The sequence below is a fragment of the Callorhinus ursinus genome, unplaced genomic scaffold (genome assembly GCF_003265705.2).
Source record: "Callorhinus ursinus isolate GAN/ISIS: 27379988/994484 unplaced genomic scaffold, GSC_fseal_2.0 scaffold87, whole genome shotgun sequence".
Taxonomy (NCBI): domain Eukaryota; kingdom Metazoa; phylum Chordata; class Mammalia; order Carnivora; family Otariidae; genus Callorhinus; species Callorhinus ursinus.
In genome coordinates, this window is record NW_027397149.1 from 1,876,612 (window position 1) to 1,900,280 (window position 23,669).

Genomic DNA, 23,669 nt, shown 5'->3' on the forward strand with positions numbered 1-23,669 from the left:
TGACTGATGCGTGGAGAATGCTGGATAGAGGCAGAAATAGGAGGGGTGACAGGTGGTGGTCCAGGTGAGAGACGCTGGTGGCTTGGCTTTGGGGGGAGACGAGAGAACTGGATGGATTCAGGATATAGTTTGAAGGTAGAGCCAACAGAACTTGCTGGCCTACTGGATGTGGAGTTGGAGAAGAGAGAGACACAGAGGACAACTCCTAGATGTCTGTCCTCAACAAATGAATGTGTTTATTACTGTAATGGGGAAGACTGATGTGGAAACAGGTTTTTGGGTTTTTTAATTATTTAGTGGGAAGAGAGGGATTTTGAGTTCAGACCTGGCTGGGTTAAGTGTGTGATGTCTTTATGAGGGCCCAGAGGCAATGTCAAGTGCGGGGTGGGAGGAGCGGCAGCGGGGGCGCGAGGGAGGGGGAGTTGGGGAGGGGAGAGGGGAAACAAACTGTACCCCGGGGTCAGAGTGTGAGCCAGGCCAGAGATAGCGATTTGGGAGGCTGTTAGCCCCGGGGCCAGCTGGGTTCCCCAGGAGTGCTGAATCTATTACTTTCACCCCGACTGCACCAGCTCTGGGTGTTATCATTCATTTATGTCCTTGATTTTGTTTCTAATTTTTCAAAGCAAACATGGCCTGTAGTGAATTGAAAGACATTGTATGGCTGCTTCTATGGGGATTCTAAGGTCTGTCTTCCTTGTTTTAGTGCCTTTCCCTCATCTAGGGTGAGAACAAAGTTAGCCGGGTACTCAGATTAAGAAAAAAAACCTTTCTGGTTTTCCTGCATTCATGCATCTCCAGCCATGTCTACCTTGAAAGTCAGGGGTGCTCACTGGAGAGGAACCTTCTGGTAAAGAGCTGGAGCTGGCTCTTCTCTTCCACGTGTCTCCGGAATGCCCAGGAGATGTGGCTCCCTGCTGATCTTGCTATAATGAATTCCAGTTGCTTTTTCAATCTAAGTCCTGATTTTCTCTACTTCCAGCTTATTTTCCTTTCCAACAGGGTTATGATCCCTGTCAGTGCTCCAGAAGCCCCAGGATGCATTCTCCCCCAACCTCCCCACCAAACATCACGGCATGGAATTGGGAAGTGCACCCTCTACTCAGAGTGGCTGGTTTTTTTTTTTTTTTTTTTGGAAATGGGCACAGAGTTGACCTTCTGTCAGAATTGGTGCTCTGTGCATCCAGTGAATCTCAAATCTCGTATTTATGTTAACATTTACATAAGGTAGCATGAATTAATTCATCGGGCAGGTATTTACAGAGCACGATCTGTATGCTGGGATCACAACTGAGCTTACCGCTCAGGCCATATCAGCTTGCCACAAAGCATCTGGGATCCTCAAATAGGCAGGAAATGAAGGTCACCCTTCTGGTCAAGGCTTTCATGAATGGACAAATGGATACATCCATTTATAACCTAGAGGGGCTGCCCACTCTTGGACACCCCCCTTTAGGGAAGTTAATGGATGAGCTCCAGCATGGCAGGGGTAGAATTACGATAGGGGGCCAGGTTGAATCCCATCCTTCCCAATCCCTCCCTTCCCCATGACCCAAGTTCTCAGTGTGAGCACTGGGATACAAAAACGAGTAAGGCAATTTATTTGGTCACAAGTGACTGACTCCAACTCAAGCTTAAGCAAAAAGACGAATTTTTATTGGCCCGTGCCAGGGAACAGGGCTTCAGGCTCAGCTAGATCCAGGTGCTTGCCTTATGTCGACAAGATTCAGTGTCTCTGTTCCTCTCCATCTCTGTCTCTCCTTCTGTTTCCGTTTTCCTTCCCTCTCTCAGAGCTCTGCTTTCTTTGTTGGCTTCACTCTATGCAAGCCTTCTTTGTGTAGTAGCCCCTACCAGCTCTGTGTTTATACCCCCCAGTTTAGCACCAGTAAACCTCCCAGGGAGGGCTCAATAGCCAGGTGTCGGGTCACTTGCCCTCCTCCCTAAGCCTGCCATCGTGAGGGATGTGACTCTGAAAGGCAAGGCCTGGGTCATCTGCTTCCCTCCAGAGCTAGGGCTGAGGTCAGCCTCAACAGAATCTCCTAGACCGAGTGCTCATCCCCAGAGGAGAGTCAGGATGCCCCTCTCCCCCAGCGGGGGAACACCGATGCCAGGCAGGCAGAACGACAGGCGAGTGCCTCACTGCTTCTTTCTTCTAAGAGCTCCTCCCTGACTCTGTGCCTTGTGAGCATGGTTCCCTTCTGAAGCAGCCCCCATCTGGTCCTCCTGGAAAATTCCTTCCTCCTCTTCCTTCAAGGTCGTATGAGGCTCCCTCTGTCTGTGACCTGGCATGCTTCGCCACGCCCCGTTCTGTCTCCACAGCTCACAGGGAAGTGTGAAGCCATCATTTCACGCACCCCGTGTCACCAGTGAAGGTGTGGCGTGCATGCGGCCGAGTTCCCGGGATTTGGACTGTGTGCTTGGCAAGCCGCTCTGGTGGACTCCTACGTGTCCTTCAAGCCTTAATACAGAGTCAGTGCTGCTTCCTTGATCAAGTGTCCTTGGCCCCTGTGCTCCCGTGAGTGAGGTTAGAAAGAGGGGCTGCAAGCACACTATGCTGGGTTACTATCTATGGATGGGGAAATGACTGCCCTGTCCCCACCTCTGGCTCAAGGTGGCCCCTAGAGACTGATGGGGAGGCAGATGAACTCTGAGACAACCCATCATCAGTAGGCCTGCGCCAGGGGGATGGAAACTGAAAATTCCTGTGGCAGTTACCCAGGGCGCTCTTGTTCCTAGCCATTCTTGAAAATCCATCTGAGATAAATCAGTGCCCCTTGGGGTTGTGCTGTGCTGAATGGCGTGATGGATGCCTTCTCGGGATCTTTCACTTTGACCAGCCTCACCGGCAGCCTCCTGAATACAAGCCTTCCTCATATGGATCTGGGCGTGTGGCCAGTGTTAAGAGATTGGGGAGGACTTGCAGAGGGCACACTCCAGAAGCTGTTTTAAAACTACATTTATATTTGAAAATTTCTCCCCCCCAAACTCCCATTTTCTGCCAAATTCTCCCTCAGGATGGCACAACCAATCACACACATACTCACTGTGTTTGAGGGCGTTGGATGGTTGGGATCCAGTACCAGACTAAGAATCTGACCCAGTCAAGAAATGCGTCCTAAAATGCATCTGATTTTATCAACCATCCATCCTCATCCATTTATCCATCCCTCAACCTTCCATCACCATCTGTCCATCCATCCATCCACCCACAAGCCATCCATCCATCCATCCATCCATCCATCTATCCATCCATCCATCCATCCATCCACCCACAAGCCATCCATCCATCCGTCCATCCACCCATCCATCCATCCATCCACCCACAAGCCATCCATCCATCATCCATCCATCTCTCCATCCATCCATCCCTCACCCATCAATCCTTCATCCATTCATCCGTTCATTCATCCATCCATCCACAAGCTATCCATTGGTCACCCATCCATCGATCCACCCATCCATCTCCCATCCAGCCAGCCATCCTTCCACCCACAAGCCATCCATCCATCATCCATCCGTCTTTCCATCCATCCATCCCTCACCCAACAATCCTTCATCCTTCCATCCATCCATCCAAGCACCCATCTATCCACACATCCAGTTATCCATTTATGCATCATCCATAATCCATCCATATAGCAAATATTTGTTGATGCCTCTGCTGTGCCCGGCACTGCCTTTGGCAGTAGGCTGCCCAGATGGGTAAGAAGGTCCCTGCTCTGGAAGAGCAAAATCCAGTGAGAGAGACAAGTACAAAAGCAAAGATAATTTAAAAAGAGACAGGTGGTCCCGTCTCAACCCAGGGTCAGCCATTTACTTTATGCTCATGATGCCCACTTAGCTATGACACACATATACTCCAATCATGAACATGGCAACAGTTCACATTTGTTCAGTCTTTATACAGTGCTTTCTCATGCATGGCCTCACTTATTTCTTAGCACCATCCTTTGGGGGTAGGCATTGCTCTTTCTGTTTCTCAGCCAAGGAGACTGAGACCCAGAGAGGCAGGGAACTGCCCAAGGATCTTTGCCGTGAGCATGGTGGAGAAGGAACTCAGATACAGTCTGTGGCTCCCAATCTCACGCTGTGTGGCAAGGCGCAGCTCTGCTCCCTGTATGTTGAGAGTCTGTCCATCAGCTGGTGTGGGCCATGTGACATCTGGTGGTGTCAGAGAAGGCTACTGGCCTCCCAGGGCCCTGCCATCCATCACCCTCTGTAACTTACCTGGGCCAGGAACGAGAGCCTGCTTGACTGCCGGTCACCTCTGCAGGCTCCAAGAGCTCCTGAAGTTGAGTCCCCCCATCCCCACCCCCACGCAACCCTGCCTTTCGGGCTACAGGGAGCCATAGCACCTCTAGAGAGAGGTAACTACATCTGCCTGGGTGTGTAACATAGAAGTTAAGCATAGGACCTATTAGGTCCCTTCTAGATGGTATGAGCCTGAGGCTGGCTCTCTCTTTGTGAATAGTCTAGAGAGGTATTAAAGACATATCAGCACCGAGCTGAGACTTTCTTCTTGGTATTAATGGAAGGGCAAGAGAAACATTAAAAGGAATGATTTTTTTTTCTCTGAGAGTTAAAAGCTTAGGCTTTGAAGCAACTGCCCAGGATTTAAATTCTTGGGCATGCAACGAGTGCTAACTCTTATTAATATTACTCTTATCATCACCACAGACAGAGTTGAAAAGCCACAAACAGAATAATGTGGTGGTAAAGAGTTGATACTCTGGAATCCTAGAGGCCCGTGTTCTAATCCCGGCTTTGTCACCTGTGACCTTTGCCACTTAACAAGTGACTTACCCTGGGCAAGCCTCAGGTTACTCACGTGCTGGGTCAGGATGAAAAATAAGAAAAAAAAAAAAAAGCCAACACGAGGGAGCATTTGCCACAGGCCTGGCACTGTTGTCATGTAATGACTCACTTGGCCTTCACAGCCCTTTGAGTTAGGGACTGCCATCATCCTCAATGGACAGATAAGGAAACTGAGGCAGCAAGAAGTGTAGTACCTTGCCCAAATCCCCACAGACAGTAAGCAGGGAAGGTGGGATTTGAGCCCAGGCTGTCTGGCTCCTGAGGTCCTCACGGGCTTAGCTGAAAAGATCATGAGATGACAGGGGTGCATCAGCTGAATGCCCCCGGCACACAGTAGGGTAGAATACAGAAAGGTGATAGTGCTGTGCCCATAACATTAGTTGAGACTCCAGTTCTAATGATGGAAATCCTACCAGCTTATGCAAAGAAGAGAAATCGATTTGTACTTATAAACAACAAAGTAGAGGTGGCATCAGGTTCAATTGGATACAGGGGCCCAAAAACGTCACAAGAGGCTCCTTCGCATTTTACACTCCCCCTCTATTGGATGCATCCAATATGTTTGCCGCTAGCTTCATGGCTATTAGACTGAAATGCAAACAGATTAAAATAAAACAAAATTTATATTAAACCCCAAATAAAATTTAAACCTGAGTAACTCACTTGCATCGGTCACATTTCTCATGTGGGTGGCACGGGGTGTTCCATCAGTGCTGTCGTATTGGACTGTGCCACCTGTAAGTCCTGCGCTCACGTCCTACTGCTTTGCCGGACTAGACAAAAGAGAGCTTTTTTCCTGATGGCTCTGGCAGAAGGCTCTCAGGGAAGGCTCTCATTGGCCTGTTTCTATCACATGGCCATTCCTGAACCAATCACCGTGGCCTGGGGGGTGGGGTGCGAATGGAGCGCTCCAATTGGCTGGTCTAAATCATGTGCTCACCCAGTGGTGGGGATGAGTAGACCAGCTCAAACCGCGACTTTGGATTTGGTCATGTGACTTGCTGTGAGCATTGAAATCTGAGCAGATGTGATGTATATGCTGTATCCAGGAGCCTTCGACTTCCTTCAGCGCCTGCCTCTGTCCTGCCATCACAGTGCCCTGGATAGTGGCTGTCTCTTCCGTCTGGAACAAGAACAAGAAATAAGTGCTATTGAAAGCTGCTGAGATCTGAGGACTCCCTGTCGCTGCAGCAAAAGCTGCCTCCTACATACCTGATCCTCTTGCCCCAGTCCCATCCTGCTTCCCCTGCTTGTGAACTTTGGGCTTCTGCCAAGGGCACACAGTAGTGTGTGGCAGATCCGTGGCAGAAGCAAACTCCAGGGAAGAGCTACCTGGGGTTGGAGCAAATGGGACTCCTCTCCTGATTTCTCTGGGGCTGCCATTCATTCACTCAGAAACGTTTCCTGAGCTCCTGCAATAGGCCAGGTGCGGGACCTCAAGATTTCACGGGAGCCGCCCCTGCCCTGCAGGTGCTTGCAGCTGGAGAGAAAAGTGATGGGCAGGCAGGACCAGGACTCTGGCAGACCCAGGCCAAGACAGCTGGGGGCTCAGCTGGCTGAGCAAGGGCTGACCTTGGACCAGAGCCCTGTGTTTGTCTTATTAGGTTCTTTAAAAACGCCCATTGGGTCGCAATGTGGTCCTACAGTGTAGGTCGTCCAGCAAAACTGAAGGGCTCTAGAGCTTCTTCTTTTTGTGTGAGGAACATTCCCCCCTGAGCTCATTAGCCTCCATCCAGCGCCTGCCATGGCATTTCTCTGCCTTGGCTGTGGGTCACGTTTTACTCCTGTTGCAGTCCCTGGGGCCATCAGAGTGACAGGTGCGTCACACCAACTGTCAGCCTTCTCCTGTCCTAACACACTGTTCTCTGACTTCAGAACTTACTGGTCCTCATTATAAAAGCAAGGCTGGGGCTGGGGATCTCTGCTCTTTTATAGGTTTCTGGGTAAAGGCGCGACTCTCTTCTGATTTATTCATGACTTTCTCAGACACTGAAAGTCAGTTATGTCCACGTACAGGGGGTGGGGGTTACAAGGATGGTTAAGATACAGTTAGCCCTCCGGCCTGGGCTGGGGGTGTGGAGGCCTGGGGAACCAGGGAGGATTTCCTGGAGAAGGTGACACTTGAGCCGGGCCTGGGAGGATGGGTGAGTTGATCAAGCGGAAAGCATTTGAGGCAGAAAGAATAGACACGGGCCTTTAGAGGTGGGACCCCTGTCTGCTTCATGCTTACTCTTCCTTTTTTTTTTTTTTTTATAAGATTTTATTTATTTTGAGAGAGAGAGAGAACAAGTGAGGGGGTAGGGCAGAGGGAGAGAGATGCAGGATCCCCACGGAACAGGGAGCCCGATGCGGGGCTTGATCCTAGGACCCGGGATCATGACCTGAGCCGAAGGCAGACGCTTCACCAACTGCGCCACCCAGGCGCCCCCTGCCTTTCCCATGTGGACTGCTGTGGGGCCACAGCTCATTCTGCTCAGGCCTGCAAGGTTTGCTTTCAGGATCTGGGGCTTTCTCTTGGTTCTGGAGAGGAGTCCTTGTCGTGGCCGTGGTCAGTATAGCTGGAGCCCCCAGGTGGGAAATCAGTCTGCCATGATCATAAGACTCCTGTTTATCAAGCACCTACTATGTGTCCAGCACTGTTAGGGCAGCTGCGGCACACGGGGGCTTTGGTAAATTTGAGAAAGCCCCCTGCTCTGAGCATGGAGGATGGGTTCCCCTGAAGTCCCACTGAGCCTCAGGTAAGTTTGTGTGCAACCTGAACAGCTGTACTTGGGAACCCTGGGCCCCGTCTAGTCACTCTCTCATTTAATCCTTGTAACAGTGCTAGGAGGTCAATATGTTCTGTTTTCACTCCTATCTTATAGTCAAGGAGACTGAGTCTTTGAGAAGCTCCGGGGACTTGTTTAAGGTCACCTAGTCGGCAAGTGTGCGAGCCACTTCAAACCACGCATCTCTGACTGCAAACCCTGTCCTCTCTCAGCCACATGTCACCGTCTCCTGCCGCCAGCCGCCCGGGCCTCTCTTCTGATGGGCTCTTAGCTGATTTTCCAATAATTCTCCCCTGCTGTTCTGGGGCCTGTTATCATTCATTATTGCATTTTGTAGCTTCATAGATTGTTTTATTTTTCACTCCCGGTGGCTCATTGCTTGGGAGCAGCCGAGAACCTGGTGTGCCCTTGCTCTAAATGCATCGTGTCAGAGGCAAGTGTATCTAATTTACTATCAGAGTCGGCAGCAGCACCTTGTTGATTCCATTCCGGGCTCATTTCCTCTCTGATGATTTCCATGCAGGTGGTCTACCTGCCAGCCCCTGGGCCAGGCTCTATGCGCATCTCATCTGGTTGTGACCCTGGGGACATCGAGTTGCCTGTGGCCCCGCAAAAGGCGGCATCGTGGTGTATCTCAGGAGCCCCTGTTCTTTAAGGAGCAAAACCCTATGTCTTGGGGCAGAGCTTGGATTTGGAGACAAAAGATCTGAATTCAAGTCCTCTTTCTGCTACTTCCTTGCTGTGTGGTCCCAGGTAAAGCATTTCCGGTTCTGAACCTCTGTTTCTTCATCCATGAAATGGAGGCACCATTTTCCTTCCCCAAGGTGGCAAAAACATTGAACACTTCAATGATATCATGAATTGGTAAGGATGTAGGAATACGGGGGTCTTCACGTAATGCTGGTGGGATCCCCGCATCATGCTGGTGTGGCTACAATGGACAGCAATTTGGCAACGTTTATTAAAACTATAAATGGGGGCGCCTGGGTGGCTCAGTTGGTTGAACATCTGCTTTCGGCTCAGGTCATGGTCCCGGGGTCCTGGGATCGAGCCCCACTTTGGGCTCCCTGCTCAGCGGGGAATCTGCTTCTCCCTATGCCTCTGCACTTCCTCCCCCTACTTGTTCTCTGTCTCTCAAATAAATAAATAAAATCTTAAAAAAAAAACAACCTAAATGTTCAGACTCTTTGCAGCAGCAATCCCAACTGCTGGGGCCGTGGCTAGAGAAATGCACCCGTACACAAAGATGTTCATTGCAGTCTTGTTCAAATTGGGAACAAAACGTTCATCCCTGGGGGGTTGGCCAAGTAAATAGTGGAATATTAACTCTATAGAATATACTGCATCTGTTGGAATGAATGAAGTAAATCTACCGGTGACAAAGGGATACTTAATTGGTGAGTGAACAAAAGCAGCATTTAGAAAGGATGATAAATTTGACATGAAACAGAAAGAGAACACTTATATTTTCTTAAAGGCTTTAGAAACGGTGAATTATGCTTATAGAAAGGTGCACAAGGAGCATCTGGGTGGCTCAGTCGGTTAAGCGTCTGCCTTCGGCTTGGGTCATCATCCCAGCATCCTGGGATCGAGTCCCGCATCTGGCTCCCTGCTCAGCGGGAAATCTGCTTCTCCCTCTACCCCTCCCCCACCTCCGCTCATGCTTGTGCTCTCTCTCTCTCTCTGAGATAAATAAATAAAATCTTTTAAAAAAATGTGCACAAAATGAAGATGCTCTGCTTAATACAAAGCCAACCTCACATGACTGCTTCTGAGGTCAAAATAGAAACTTGCCACCACCCAGAAACTTGCCTCATGCCTCTGCAATGACCCCCCCCCCCGCCAACTTTTACCCTGGGAAGTACCCACTTCCTGGCATTTACAGTGGTCACTGCTGTGGTTCACTTGCTAATTTTGCCCCCTAAGCCTACAACCCTAAACACTACAACCGTAAACACTTGCCTGTGTTTAGGCAAAATTAAAGGAGTATGTGTTCTGTTGTGACTGGTGTCCTGCTCAGCATTATTTTGTGGGACTTCACCCCATAGTTGCTCTGTTGTGGAGTTTTTTGGGGACATAAACATGAAAGTGAATGGCTAGGAATAGAGGTCTGGAAAGGTACCCACCAGATTGAGGATGTCAGTTTGGAAGAGGGGCCTGGATGTAGGGATGGGGGTGCTCTCAGGAGATTTAGGGATCTTCTCTACGATTTGGATTTTTCTAAAGGAGGGATGTATTGATGCCTTACTTAGCTCATTACACTGTAACAGAAAGAATAAAATGGAGAGAAAACTCTGTTTGCCAGAGTTGTTGGGGACGGGGAAATGAGTTCATGTAGATAAAATCTGGAGCATGGAGTAGGCATTCAGAAAAAGGGAAATGGGTATAGGTAAACAGAAACTGAATTTCTTCCAGAAGCATCCAGAGAGCTGTGTAGTGGAGTGGTTAGAGGCACGGGTCACAGAACAGGTGTCCTGGGTTCAAATCCTGGCTCTGCTATGTGCTGGGTGTGTGACAATTGGGCAAATTACTTAACGTCTGTCCCCCTCCCTGAGTTTTCCCTCCCTGGATTAGTTGTCGGATGCCGCCTGCCAAATCACCCCAAACTTAGCAACTTAAACAACAATAATTGTTGATTGTCGGTCATAGATTTCTATGGGTTAGGAATTTGGGAGCAATGGGGTGGGTGTTTCTGGGTTGGGGTCTCTCTCTCGAGGCTGCAGTAGACATGGGTGGGGGCTGGAGAGTCAGCCCCCACGGTGGCTCAGTCACATGGCTGCCGAGTTCGGGCTGGCCAGTGGGTCCCTCTCCACATGCACCTGCCACTGGGGTGCTGCTTGAGAGTCCTTAGGACATGGTGGCCGGCTTCCCCCAGAGCAAGGAGCCCAGCAGCCCAAACTGGAAGTTGCAGTGCCTTTGGTAACCTGGCTTGGGAAGTACCACACTGTCACTGCTACAGGATTCAATCGGTGGCACAGGTCATCCCTGATTCAGTGTGAGGTGTGGGGGCGGGGGGCGTACGACCGTGTGAAGAGCAGGAGGCAAGGCTCCCTGGGAGTCATGTAGGGGCTGGCTACCACATCTCATCTGAAGTAGGGACAACAGCACTTCCTCCTAGGGCTTTAGTGAGGTTAAATGAATCCGTCGGGGTACAAGTACTTGGAGCAATGGCCGGCGCATGGTTAGCTTCATAGGAGTGCTAGTTATTAGTATTATTGCAGAAATGCTGCCAAAAGCATCACCCTAATGCATTTTTCTGGGTTTCCTTTGACTTCCCAGTTTTGTGATTGTAAGTCAGCTCTCACGTTTTCTGGAATGACACACCATGTAACAGTCATGACTAGCTGCCCTTTGGAGTGGCCTCCAGAGCAGCTTCTGAGCCACTGCACAAAGATGGCACCCCTCAGAGTCGTTTGCGTGTTGGCTTCATTGCGTGGACTGAGTCACCAAGGCCCAGCAAGACGGGAGGGCTGATTTTAATCTCTTTGGGCACAGGCACTGAGTCTTGGACTTCAATCACTTCCCACATGAGTGCCCCAGAATGAGTGGAGCCATTGATGTTAGAGTGGACTTGTTACTTCACTGAAGAACGGGAAACCTGACCATCTCCCGTGTTTGAGTTCCAGGATCCCTAACTCAAGTCCCTACAACGCCAGACAGGTAACCCCAAATTGGGGAAGTGGCCAAGGGTGAGAAGAGCCACGTGTTGCCAAACAACAAGCCGACCCTTGGCCTCAGTGTTGGAGAGACAATAGGGAGTGGTGGGGACTGTGGCAAACAAGCCAACAAATGCTCTGTCTCCAGGACCGTTGTCTGCAAGACTGCAGGCCAGTGCTGCCTGGATTTCTGCCCCCTCCTCTCAGCCCTCTGCTGCATGGCCTGCCACCACAGCAAAGCTTTGGGCCCTCAACGCTCGAGTATTCCAGTTGATATGTAACCAGTGTGTAGAGTGGCTAGTGGCCTTCTCTGACTAGCTTCTCTCTTTTATATAGGCTGTGAGCACCACAGTACGACTGGGTTCCGTCGCACAGTACGACTGGGTTCCGTCGTACACCAGAGTTCAGCCTGGCCAGATCATAGCAGTGGGGAGGATTTACTGACTTCCTTCATCTGATAGCATCCATTGAATGACAAAGTGAGGTTTATCATTCTGTGCCAGATTATGATCAAAGCAATTCAGAGCATCCTTCAAGCATCTCATGGAGGGAATAGGCACCGCTCAGTGGTCCATTCTGAGGCTGTGTGGTATGGACTCCAGTTTCCATATGAGGTGGGACCTGGGTTATTTGACAAATCTGAGGGTATCAATAGTGGGGCAGATCTACTTAACTTGCCTAGAGGTGGGGTGGGTTGGGATAGGCATTGTGGTTTCCTGTCCAGTGGACATTCCCTCTCCTTCCTTGTCATCCTTCTTGTCCATTGGACAAGGAGGCTGAAAAGGGCAGATACTTTCCCAGCCCTCATGGCTAGCCGTGGTTAAATGACCTACTTTGGGTCAGTAAGATGTAAGTGGGACTCTGCTGGGGGCTTTTTTTGGGAAATATTTTCCTTTTGATGAAAGGATTTGGGTGTATGAGTAGAGTCTTTCTCATCATCCCAGATGTTCCCTACTTCCTGTATGTGTGAGTGGTTGGGTGAAGATGTGATGTCTGGAGTTGCAGCAGCCATTTTGTGTCTCTACGAGAATTTTGGGGAATTGTATCCCTGAGCCACCAGATCAACCCTTAACCACCTACGTTCAGCCTTCTTTTTATTACTAGCCACTGCTAGTTGATTTTTTTTTTGTTTCAGCCAAAAACTGCATTTTTAATGTTATAGAGAATGTTTGAGCATTTCATCTGAGGATATGGAGAATTGAGTGCCCCTTAAACTTTCACAGGGGCTTGAATTTTCTCTGTCCTACTCCTAGGCTGTTTTCTCTAAATTAAAAAAATTCAGTTGTCAAATATATCACCTATGCAGAAGAGTGTGTAAAACATACATGGATAGGGGCGCCTGGGTGGCTCAGTCAGTCGGTTGTCTGCCTTCAACTCAGGTCATGCTCCCAGATCCTGGAATCAAGCCCCGCATCGGGCTCCCTCCTCAGAAGGGAGTCTTCTTCTCTCTCTCCCTCTGCCCCTCCCCCTGCTCGTGCTCTCTCTTTCTCTCACTCTCTCTCAAATAAATAAATAAAATCTTACAAAAAATACATGTATAAAGAATAATAATAAAATGCCCATATACGCACCACCTCAGTTAAAGATCAGAACATCATCAAACCTTACACTCTGCATGTCCCTCTCCATCAGACCCCCTTTTCTCCAAAGCTAACTACTAGCCTTAATTTTGTGCTAATCACTTTCTGCTGTTCTTCATGGTTTTACCCCTCATGTGTCCCTAAACAGCATCATATTTAATTTTGCCTGTCCTCAAATTGTCTACAAACGGAAGCAGACTGTACACGTTCTTTTGTAACTTTCGTCTCTTGTCGTATTTGTCGTATGTCATGCTCTTGAGTTGCGTGCATATTGGGGGTGCAGTGATGGTTCTGTCATTCTCATGGCTGTATAATTTTCTGCTGTAAGATTAGCTTGCAGGTGATGTGTTTATTCTGTGGTTGGCATGTGCAAGAATCACTTGGGGGCATACACATTTGATGGGGATGCTGGGTCATAGGAATGCACCTGCTACCTCCATTAGATAATGCCAAGCCGTCTTCCAGAGCGGCTGCGCCAATTTAAACTCCTGGCTGCTCGTGTTGCTTACATCCTCACTGACACCCCGTCCTGGGCGCGTTCTGTTCTGAATGGCTCTGTGGCGAGGCAGAGTTGACCTCTGACCTTTGAAGGTGCCCTGCCCCCGTTTGCCATTATGTATCAGCATTCATACTTCTTTAAATGATCACCCCAAATTGATTTTGGGGGTCCCGAAATAAGGCCACCATCTCGCTCGTGGCCTTTCTCTCCGGGTTCTACTGATTTTGGAGTTTCTAATAAGGGGACAAACCAATTTGACTTTCTCAGTCATGAGAACCGCACCTGATTCGATTTGCCCACATGTCAGCCAGAGCTTTTCCTGAAGGTCAGCATCCACTGTCTTTCCCTGGGTTCCCTCTCTGTCTTTTGAATGATCAGCTCTAAAGGTGGAGGCAAACTGCAGGATTCTCAGGGGTGCACACTGCAGGAAAGAGTGGGCATTGGGGACAAGGTGGGCAGCAGGACAGCTAAAGGCTAAAGAGCCTCTCTTGGGTCTAATTACTGGCATGGACAGGCCCCCTAACCTCTCTGAGCCTTAATGTCCCCCTCTGTCAAAACAGGGGTGATAAAACAGGGTCATCGTGGGAGAGGGGGTCTACATGGCATTGGTTAGCACAACACCAGCATGCAGCAAGTGCTCAATAAATGCTAGCAGCCACTCCTGGTAGCAGCTCTCATCCGTAGAGCAGGATGCTGGGGTTTGAGAGACGTCCCAGGTGTCATTGCTATCTTGCCATAAATGCGCCCCAGAAGACTCATGATTTGGACGATTATGTGCTAAGACATGGCCAGTGAGAGAAAAAGAGCCAGGTACCCCTAGGGAAGATTTACCCGCCGAGCACTGACGAAACCAGGAACGGTCCCCGTAAACACTCAAGCGCGTCGACTCCTGGGGTTCATTTACACCCAGCCTCGCGGTCGGCTCCACGTTTTTAAAATTTTATTTATTTATTTATTTATTTATTTATTTATTTGAGAGAGAGAGAGAGAGAGAACACGAGCAGGGCGAAGGGCAGAGGGAGAGGGACAAGCAGGTTCCCCACTGAGCAGGGAGCCTAATGTAGGGCTTGATCCCAGGACCCTGAGATCATGACCTGAGCCAAAGTCAGAGGCTTAACTGACTGAGCCACCCAGGCTCCCCTATGTTGGCTTTTTTGATACAATGTCAGAGTTGGGGATTGTGGCAGGGACCAAATGGCCCACAAAGCCTAGAATGTTTACTATCTGGCTTTTTATAGGCTTTTCTGACCCCTGTTCTAGAATTATGAAAATCATCAATTTGCTGTGTCCACAGTCTTTTTCTGCTTTGGGTTCCTAGAGCCCAGTATCGGTCATGATGAAGCTCTGGTGCTGTAACCAAGAGGCTCTACGAAACAGTAGGGACAGATTCACCAGTTTTCAGCCGAGCTGCCTCAGTTTCTTCTTTGTGACCGAGGACGGATCAGCTCTGAGGAGTCACCCATTGAAGCAGCTGTGATTTATCTGGCCACCTTTTGTGTGGGTGAGCTTCCCTTTCCAAGTCACCATTCATCCCTGGTGCCCCAGGAAACAGGGGACCCCCCCTCCCATCTGTTTAGGACGTTGCCCCAGCCTTCACTGGCTAGCCATTTCCTGGCCCTGTGAGGTCACACTTCCTGGCTCCTGGCCCAGGCAGAGGGGCCAGACTCCCTGCCTCTGCAACTTCTGTCTCTGTGAAACCACTGAGATCAGACCTAACTGATTGGAAATTGACTCCTCCCCCCTGCTCCCCTCCCGCAGTGGCCCCTTGTCCCCTGGGCCCCTGAACCCACACTCTGAGGACTGGTAGTTGCACTGAGGCGTCCGCCCGAGGCTCTCATCCTGGCCAGGCTGGGCAGCATCCAGGTAAGAACCTGAGAGGGCAGGAAAATACCCTTTCTAATTTGCTTTAGAGACATAGGAACATTTTATTATAATGTAATTAGGTATTCATTGTCAAAAGATAAACTAGCCCAGTAGGCCAGAAGAGTGAAAATTAAGAAAACCCCACTCCTTCCTGTGTTCGTTGGCTCCATTCTTCAGTTGAGTCTTATTTTTCTGTTGCTTTCTCTCCATCTACCAGCACACCCTCACATAGGGCGACAAAGGCATGTGCGTACCATTCCCCACTTGCTTGCTTTCCCTGACATAGAACTCAGGCAAGTCCCCAAGTCTGTAACACGGATTACATTCTTGTTCTCTTTCTGCCTCCTTGTCTGTAATAGCTGTTTAGCAATCCCCCGGTGGGTACCTACCCTTTTATTTCTTCAGAATATAGGCTTCTTTAAAGCCTAGTGCAAATGCCATCCTCCTCCAAGAAGTCTTCCTTGATTCCTGGAGCACAAAATGGCCACTTCCTGCTCCAAATTCCTAGAGTCCCGTCCTGGCTCAGATGTTGTATCAGTCAGGGGAAAGCTATGTTGCTGTAACAGAGAGACTCAGACCTATAGACACTTCAAGGATGGAGAGGTTATTTCTCTCCTACTTGCTGGGACAGCCCTGTCCCTCCAGCCATTTCAGGATCCTGGTTCCTTCTAACTCCTTGCTCTGACATCCCCTAGGGCACTCCAGTGTCTGCATGGTTGAATCTGGTCCCCCCGGGAAAATGGGACAGAGTGTGGAGGAGACCTGTCTGATGTCCTCACCCCTGAGCTGGAGCGTCCACTCACAAGCCATTGGCAAGAGCTTTGCGCGGCTGTGCCTACTGCCTCGGAGGCCAGATGTTGGCTTCAACATCATAGGAGAATGGGAAAGAGTTTGGTGGGCAGTGGCTGGTCTTCACCACAGGCCTTGATAAGCCTTTAACCTCATGTTTGGGATCTACATGTTTGCATTTCCTGGCTTTGGCATTGGAAAGGGTGAGGGAGAAGGATTCAGGACTGGCCCATCTTTGCACCTTCCTTCAGGCCCACGCAGCACCGGCATATGGTCAATGTGTAGTGATGCAGTCTGTCATTGAATCCGAGGGTGGTGGACCCTGAACAGAATCACTCACTCACTCGGCAGAAAGCTGTTAATGTTTACTGTGTGCCAAGTGCTGTTCTGGGCCCTGGCGAACTCAAACATTGTTATCATTATCCTTTCCTGGATAATGGGTTCCTGGAAAAGGAAATTCTCTTCCTGCCCCAGGGCCTTTGCATATGCTATTCCTTCTCCCTGTGGCTCTCCTCCTCACTTGTCAACCCAGCCCCTACTTTGTGTTTCTTCATAAATGTCACCCGCTCAAGGAAGCTTTCTCTGCCCCCCCCCCCCATTCCGGACTGGGTTGGGTCCTCCCCGTCATTCACACATTGTACTTTTCCTTTGTCACTTTGTCACAACTATGTTGAAGTAACTTTTTGGGTATAAGATGTTATTTCAAGTCAGTCCCTGCCGTGAGTGTGTAAGGCGCATGGTGACAGGTGCCTTTTTGAGTGCTCAGCACCTAGCAGAACACCTGACACTTGACTTGTTCAATGTCTTACCTGTTTTATTGCCAGTTCACAGACGAAGAAATTGAGGCCCAGAGAGGCTGTGCGACTGGCCTAAGATCACACAGCTGGTGAGTTTGGGCCTTGAGGTTTCAGCCTATCTGCCTCTAGGAGCCCTTGCCTTCACAGCTAAATGCAACGAGAATGCCTCATGATGTGTGCTATAATAGGGTATTAATAGGGTATTAGGTTAAGGGGTGGTGGGAGGGCAGAGGAGGGCATGACTGACTCGGCCTGGGGGAGTGAATAGCTGCCTGGAGGAGGCCGTGACCTTCACGACTCAGAGCCGTGGGTAGTTTGGAACAGCTCTAGCGACCGTGGGGGAGTGTGGAAGGTGGAACCAAATGGTGGGGCTTGTTGTGAAGGCCCTGCTTTGGGCTGTCAGGGAGTTCAGGCTCAGTTGAGCTGATGGGAATTCTCAGAATTTCCTAAGTAGGTGTGGGGGGTGGTGTGTGACATGATCCAGTAGGTTCCGTTTAGAGCATCACCTTAGGTCAGGGCTGCTTGCTGGTGCTTGTCGGCCGGGCTCCCTGCGCATCCTGCAGTGGAATTCGTGGCCAAGTCTATTAGGATTCTGACCATGGAGCCAAACACCTAAAATGACAGTGGGTTAAACAAGATAGAAGCTTTTTTCCCTCTCCCACATGAAAGTCCCAATTAGGTAGGTACCTCAGCTCCATACTGGGGACCCAGGATTCTTCTAGATAGTTGCTCTGCCAGTTCCCCAAGACATGGCCCTTGTCCACATGGTCTGAAATGGACCACGGTCATGGCCAGATTCCAGCCACCAGACGGGGTGGCTCTTCGGGTCAAATAGGATCCTCTCAGTTCAAACTGGAAAGATTAAGAGATTGCACGTAAGAGTCAGGATTTGGGTTCTTGGACAATAGGAAGGCTCTGGCGGTCATGCATGGCCCAGCAGATGGAGCTGGGTAGCACTCATCTGTACACCCCACGCAGCCCCCCAGCACCCCCCAACCCTGGAGGGGCACGGAGGCCCTGCAGGTGCTGAGCCAGGGGGCCGGAGCCAGCCCTGGCTCTGCCTACACCCCCCCCAGGCTTTGTGCCTTCCTTCCTGGTGAATGTGGTCCCAGCTAGTCCCTCTGCCTTCCAAATCCTGAGACTCTCCAGGAGACCATGCCAGAAATCAGGGCGAGCTTCCTCTCCAAATGGCCCTTTGGACCTGTATGCTGGGCCGTCATTCCCCAACCTGGGAGCGCCTCTGACCGGGAGTCCCCACGTGGGGCAAGTGCACCCGGCCCTGCAGAGCCCCCTCCTCAGCCCTGCCTGCAGAGGCTCCGGCACCTGCTCGGCCATCCTAGAAAGGGCTGAGGCTGGCCCAGCAGGAGCCAGCCATTCCAACTGCGATGCTGTTCAGATTTTCTGCCAAGGACAAGTTCGCAGTCACGGCCCTGGGGAAGCTCTAGATTGCGTTCCCCCGCTCCTGCTGGGGACCGGTTGCCTAGGAGTGCTTTCCCGTGTCGGGATCGTTGGTGCCATCCTTATCCATTATTCCTGACACCAGGCCTCCGGAGCTGAGACTCTGTCAGGCAGAAGGGGGATGGATGGCTCTCCTCTCGGGAGCAAATGTGGACGCGTATGCTGGAGAACAGGGAGGCTTGCTGCCCAGCGGGTGTGGGCTTCTGGGTCCCTAAGGCCCCTGTGGCAGGAAGTGGCATTGGGAGGGTGACCCCTCAAGGTCAAACAGCACTTCACAACATGCAAAAGGCTCTCCCATACAAGGCCAAGTTTGGTCTAATTTGTTCTTCCTGAGCACCGTGCAGCAGCGGCTGGGGCCCCTGCGCCTCCGAGGACCAGGCACGTTGGGTGCGATTCCCCACAGAGTGCCTGGGCTCTGGGGTCCAGGCCCCCCCTCCTATCTGCATTTGAGGGTGGGGTCTCTCATGGCGGACTCTCCTACTGAAGGGGGGCAGCTCCCAGAAGAGATGCTGAGCAACCCTCTCAAAGAGGCTCAAGGCATTTGCTGATTTTCCTGAGGATCCGTGGGAGGCTGCATCACTCAAGGCGGGGCTTCTGGCACCTGGCTGGCTCGGTCTCCTTCCACCTGCTTTTCCACAGAGTACCCAATGCCCCCACTTTGTCATGCAGAGGCCCCCCTCCTCCCCCGAGGCCTTCCCCATTGGCGGGGCCCTCACCCTCTACTCGAGCACTTGTTAAACCATTTTCCTCAACAAAGTAATTTCTGTTCCCCAGAGGAATTCTGGTGCCAGTAGCTAGGATGAGACGGGTCCCCCACCTGGTGATGCTGCTCACAGCCGTGGAGGGGGCTGAAGTAAGACATTGCCCCCACTTTACAGATGAGAAACTGACACACATAGGGAGGCGCAGTGACTCCGCGGGATCCAGATCCAGTGCTCTTTGCTGGCACACGGTGTTGAGTTTGCTTCCATCTTGAGCCTTCCTGGGATGACTGGAGACCAAGGGTACTAGCAAACCTTTTGTATACACATTCAGCATGTAGGAGCCCGCCGCCTGTGTATGGAGACAGAGGGAGACCCCCATGGAGCTGAGTCTGCAGAGACAGTGAACACACACACAAATGCGTCTTCCCACGGTCGGGTACGAGTACCGCTGGGCCAGATACGGTGGGGTCAAGGGGCAGGGGGTGCAGGGGTGCATGCGATCTTCTTCTGAGGGTCAGGAAGGCCTCGTTGAGGGTGTGAAACCCACCAAAGAAGGAAGAGGGCAAGCAGGTGCAAAGGTGGGAGGCTGGACAGTGCCCGGGGTGTGGGGAGCAGTGCGGACACCCCAGGACTGGATACAGTGAGGGGTGGGGCCGGGGCAGGGAGTAGGAAGGGCACCTCGTATAGGGCTCCTGGGCTGGGTCCTGGCTGCGCATTGGAGCCGCGTGGGGATTTAAAAGTCCTGACACCTGGACCCACCTCCTGAGCATCAGGTGGCTCATATGCGCAGCTAGGGTTGAGGACCACTGGTCTAGGGCCCTGCAGGCCACCGTGAGGACTTGAGTTTTATTCTAAGTGTGACCAAAAGTGCTGGGAGGGCAGGCAGGGAAGCGATACAATCTGATTTACTTTTCTAGAAGATCTCCCCGGTGGACCTTGGAACAGATGGAAGGCTGTGGGAGAGAAGGTAGTGAGTGAGGCCAGAGGGAGGCCGCCGCCGTGGTCCAGCGGGGGGTGGGGGGGGCGGGGCAGAGCTGGCTGCCAAGGAAACCCATCTTGGTGGGGGGGGCCTCAAATGACCATAAACTTAAGTGGCTTAAACCAACATAATTCTCTTAACAGTTCTGGAGGTCAGAAGGTCTAAAATCAAGGTATCTGTAGGGCTGCACTCCTTCCGGAGGCTTCGGGGGAGAATATGTCTGCTTGCTTTTTCAGCTTCTAGAGGCGATCTGCATTCCTTGGCTCATGGTCCTTCCTCCTTCTTCAAAGCACATCGTATGCCAACCTCTAGTCTGTTGTCGAATCTTTTCTGTTTTGCAACTCTGAGTCTTTGGTCTCCTTTTCATATGGACCTTTGTGATGACCTTGGACCTACCCAGGTAATCTAGGCTAATCTTCTCAACTCAAGATCCTTAATCACGTCTGCAAAGTCCCTTTTGCCGTGTTGGGGAACATATTTATAGAATCTGAAGATTAGGACATGGACATCTTTGGGTCCATTGTTCAGCCCTCGGTGGAGGGTCTGTGGTCTGGGGCCCAGGGACTCTCTTTGCTCCTCCTGGGGACCTCAGGTGTCTCTCTGCCTGGGCACAGCTATGCCTTGGCTTTTGCTTTCTACCTTCAAATGCTGTGCCAGCAACAAAGGTCAGTGTTTTGGGGGTCCTTCAGGTGGGCAGAGGACTTCTGTGGTCGTCAGAGTTGCTCACTGGCCTTAGGGGACGCTGATGCCATTCTGGTCTCCAGCCAGAGGGCTTGGTCGACCAGATCACTCACTCCCATTTGTCTGGTGTTTCCAGAATGTATTAGTTTCCTACTGTTGCTGTATCAAATTTACTACAAATTTAGTGGCTTCATAATACAGATTTATTCTCTTAGTTCTGGAAGTCAATGGTGCCATGTAATCTCACCCACTTACAACCAAGGTGGTTGGCAGGCTGTGTTCCTTTCTGGATGCTCTAGGGGAAAATCTGTTCTGCTTATGCTTATCATTGGCAGGATTCAGGTCCTTGAGGTTGTAGGAGTGAGGTCCTTGTTTTCTTGCCGGCTGTAAACTGAAGGCTGTGCTTGGCTTCCAGAAGTCGCCATGGTCTGGGGCTCATGAGCCCTTCCTCCATCTTCAGAGCCAGCAATAGGTGGTCAGGTTCTTTCCATGTTGCATCTGTCTCTGTCCAGAGCTGGGAAAGGTTCTCTGCTTTTGAGGACTCGTGTGATTGCATTGGGTCCTCCTGGATATTCCCAGATGATCTCGCCATCTCAAGATTTGCAACCTTAATTACGTCTGCAAAATCCCTTCTGTCACGGAAAGGAACATACTTACAGGTTTTGAGGATTAAGGCATGGACATCTTTGGAGGCCGTTAGTCTGCCTGCCACACCAAATAATGATAATAAAGACTGTAATGTAATTAACCCTAATTAAGTATTTACTACATGACACGCTTTATGTTCAGCAACTCACCGAATCCTCAGAATGATCCTTTATTGTTATGCCTATTTTATAGAATGGGAAACTGAAGTACAGAGAGGTGCAGTAATGGTATGGGTTGAATTATGTCACACCCCCCCCTCCCCGGAGAATTCATGGGTTGAAGTCCTAACTCCTGGTGTCTCGGACTGCGACCTTGTTTGGAGATAGGGTGTTTACAGAGGTAATTGAGTTAAATGAAGTCATTAGGGTGGTGTCTTTATGCAAAGGGGAAATTTGGCGATACACATGCATACAAGGAAGATGCCATGTGAACGTGAAGACGGCCAGCTAGGAGCCAAGGAGAAAGGCCTGGGACAGATGCTCCCTCCCAGCCCTTGGAAGGAACGTACCTTGCTGATGCTTTGATCTTGGACTTGATCTTGGCCTCCAGAACTGTGAGACAGTCGATTTCTGTCGTTTAAGGCCCCCACTTAGTGGTGCTAGCAAACTGATATAGGTAATTTATGTTAGTTGTGGCGCGTGGCTTCGAACCTGGCCTCCCTCTCGGGCAGACTGTTTGCCGCTTGCTGTTGTCTCTACCTCTCTCTCTCTTTACTTCGTTTGCCTCTGCCTTGCTCTGTCTTGACCTTTCTTTTGTCTTCTTTTTCTCATTCACTGTGCCCTGTCTCCTCATGGCTTAATCCCGCTGAAACTGTTTCTGTCTCCCTCCTTCCCTCCTTGCCCTGTGGACCGAGAGGGGACCCTGGCTCCTGCCTCCCAGCTCCCCACTCCCCACCGCCGCCCCATCTCCCTCCAGCCACTGTGTCCCCCAGAGCACACCTCTGTAATTGCACCGCTGACGGATCGAGGCGCAGGTGTGCCTGAGTCCCAGGGTGCTAGCCCTGGCTCTGCTGGGGGCCTCGGTGGTGGCGGCTCTGGGTTGGTCGTCCGGGGGCTGGGTGCAGAGGCTTCCCAGTCTGAGAGCGGAGGCCCATGAGCCGCAAGAGGAGCCAAGCCGAGCCTCCTCTCCCCCGCTCCTTCCTCTCGACCCTGCTGTGCACACAGGAGCTTCCGACTGAATGGCTGTCAGCCCAGCTGCCCCACCAGGCCTGGCTGGCGCGGGACACTGGCCCTGGGCATGTTCCGGCGATCACCGTGACCTTGACGCAGTGACTCTTGTCGGCTGCCCTTGGCTCCTGGTTTCAGCGTCTGCAGAGCAGGCCTGCCCGCCTCGCCGCAGGCTCAACGTTGAGGACTGGCCTGTCCCCTCTGTTGCCCCTGCGTCTGGGTCCCCTGTTGCTCTGAGTGGGAAGCTCCTCACGTCCCTAAGCTCCAAGAACTCTGGTGGCCTCCTGTGGAGTTGCAGGGGGCACTGAGATGGAGACAGGGCTGGAGGAAGTCAAGACAGGCTGCCGAGAAGGAATTCTGGGGACTGCCCAACACAGGGCACTTTGGAGCTATCCTCCCAGCCCAGGCTTCCTTCTTTGAGAGTTTTCTCACCCACAGTGGTGGCCACGATTTCCTGGGTGGCCTTGCCCTTCCCTGGATGTGCTGACTGGCCTCTCGGGCTGGACACCTGACCTGAGCTGGGCCAATCCGCTGCTCTGCCCTGGGAACCTGGAGGACCCAAAGACCGGTTGGGCTCCGTAGGGCTGCATGCCGGGCTGGGGCTGAGGTGACTGCCTGTGCTCAGAGGAGCAGAGAGGGCCCAGAAGAAAGACCTTGGGGGGCGCCTGGGTGGCTCAGTTGGTTGAGTGACGGCCTTTGGCTCAGGTCATGATCCTGGAGTCCCGGGATCGAGTCCCACCTTGGGCTCCCTGCTCAATGGGGAGCCTGCTTCTCCCTCTGACCCTCCCCCCTCTCATGTACTCTCTCTCTCTCTCATTCTTGCTCTCTCAAATAAATAAATAAATCTTAAACAAAAAAAAAAAAAAAGAAAGAAAGAAAAGAAAGACCTCAGAGCTGAGATAACCAGCCTCTTGAGGGGCTGTTCTGGCTGCAGACGGTTCCTCTCTTCCGGCAGGGCCCGCATCTGGCCTCAGTGAGACAGCCTTATAACCTTCCACGTTAACGAGCTTCCACGCCTTACCCTGTGAGTGGGTTCTGTCTTTTGCAACCACACAGCCTCCAGATAGAGCTTTTAAAAATGCAAATCAGATCACAGAGCTCTGTGCTTGGCTCCCTCCAGTGACTTCCCAGAGCCCCAGCTTAGCTCCCCACGTGTGCCCCAGCCAAAGGCCTGCACAATCCAGCCCTGCTCACTCCTCCCATGTCCCTCCTTTGGTTTGCCTAGCACCCAATTAGCCCCAGGCCCTCTAGCCTCTTTGCTGCTCCTCC

General features: G+C 51.3%; 1 protein-coding gene and 1 long non-coding RNA gene across 5 annotated transcripts in view; one reads left to right on the forward strand and one right to left on the reverse strand.

Moving 5' to 3' along the window:
* The window catches only part of GSG1L (GSG1 like), a 201,910-nt gene that overhangs the window by 24,855 nt on the left and 153,386 nt on the right, over window positions 1–23,669 (forward strand). The gene's annotated exons all lie outside the window — the stretch shown is intronic.
* LOC112810247 (uncharacterized) lies at window positions 17,045–19,669 on the reverse strand. Its single transcript, XR_003204789.2, has 4 exons — window positions 19,605–19,669; window positions 19,040–19,275; window positions 17,452–17,616; window positions 17,045–17,376 (listed from the first exon to the last, which is right to left on the reverse strand). It is a non-coding gene; the product is annotated as an uncharacterized lncRNA (long non-coding RNA).